The sequence below is a fragment of the Echinops telfairi genome, unplaced genomic scaffold (genome assembly GCF_000313985.2).
Source record: "Echinops telfairi isolate 266 unplaced genomic scaffold, ASM31398v2 ScPeMD7_2573;HRSCAF=3158, whole genome shotgun sequence".
In the NCBI taxonomy this organism is placed as follows: Eukaryota; Metazoa; Chordata; class Mammalia; order Afrosoricida; family Tenrecidae; genus Echinops; species Echinops telfairi.
The window spans coordinates 1760993-1762876 of NW_022106471.1; positions in this window are offsets into that span (position 1 = coordinate 1760993).

The following is a 1884-nucleotide window of genomic DNA, read 5'->3' on the forward strand; positions in this document are numbered from 1 at the left end:
GTGTGTGTGTGTGTGTGTGTGTGTGTGTGTGTGTAGTGGAAGAGAGCTGCTCTGCGGTCCTCAAGGGGGTGGCCTTGCTGCAGCTGATCCCTGGGTGACTTGGTTAGAATCGTCAACCTTTCCACCTCACCACTTGTGTCACATGTTGGATGTACAAGCCTAGAATTCAGGAAAACGGTCAGATTGCAAGTGTATATTTGAGAATAATATAGAAAGGTATTTAAACCTAAGAACTCAACAAGGGAGAGACAGGAGAGTTCAAAGACCAAGTTGTGAAGCATTCTTAACATTTAGATATTTGAAAACAAAGTTTGGAACAATTTATATCCAACTGGAGAGAGTGGCACATTACATCCTATGAAAACAAAGACGCTCCACCTTCGTCATTCTTCTAGAATCGGATGATCTGATGAACAGACATTCCATTTTCCTTGTGGTAGCAAAGGGATAATGAGCTTATTGACCTACTGGGCACTCTCAAATGGTTTCTAAAGTGTGCTGCCTTGAGAATCTCAAATGAAATTGTCAGCACCACATTGACAGAATGATAACCCGAGAACACTGCATTTGGGCTGGCATGCATTTTTTATCCTAGAAGAACTATCTCACTATGAAAGCAAACGGTCTCCTCTCCGTAGGTTTGCAAGGCACTGCCAGTTTCTTTCACAGATCATTGAAAGATACATAGCAGTTTTCTGGCAGAGAAGGGGTCTACTTGACAAAGAATCCAAGCAAAATAGTCCAACCATCTTGGAGTGGTGACAGTTACACAAGGAGTACTTCAAGTTGTACAAGTGATGCAGCATATTCAAATATGTAAGCTCTGAAGGCAGTTGGCTGCAATAATGCCAATCGTTGGTCTAAACTTTGGCAAGCCACTGTTCTGTTTTAGGCCTCAGTTTTCTTATCTGGAAAGTGGGGATACTACCAATGTATATGATGTATATGATGCACTGCAACCATTCTAATGTTATTCTGGTATTTGCAGGGAATTCACCTACCAAAGATATGTGTACACACAATAGCCAGATTTCAAATGCAGTAAGGTTTTGAAAACCTAGCCTAAAACAGAAAATCATGTACGTACAAGGATAGTCAATGGCTAATTTAGAAGAGCCAAAAAGAGAAACTGTATCCATCAATAAGAAATTAAATAATAATCCATCCTGAAATGGGTTAAAAAGTAGCTGTTGAAAAAGAAAGAAATTTAAAAAGAAAGAAAATTTTCACGTACTAATAAAAAAACCAATCCTAAGAAGTGAAAAAAGGTGGACAGACACAGAAAAATGTACTATATAATTAGCTTCCACGCAAATAAAATATAATACACACTCACACATCAATGTCCATGGTGCAGCCTGTGAAACGAGACATCATGATTTGGATGTGGGGTAAACACCATGCTATTATACGAGGGGTGCCCTGTCGATCTTTACAGGAGCACATACCTCATCTTTCTTCCTCACAGTGGATGGTGAGTCCAAACGACTGACCTGTGGTTAACAGCCCAATACGCCACTCACTGTGTCGTGAGACTGCACGGGTCATGGCTGTGACTGTCAGCACATAAGACAGAAAGCAGCAGCAGCTTGCCAAAAGACAAATGGCTCCAAACTTTGGAGTTGGTATTTCACAAAAGTTGTAAATGGTTAATATATTTATTTAAATGTTCATCCTCCCAAGAACTTAAATTAAAACCAGATACTATTATGTTACCTATCCAATCTGAATCTTTTAAAAAATCCGAAGACCTAATACGGGTGTATGTATAAGAAATGAGAATGTTCATACTTTACTAGTTAAGAGTTTGTTGCTACCTTTCTAGCTATATATGAAGGGCTTCAAAACGTTCATGGAAAAATTCCACTTTCCTTCAAACTTTTC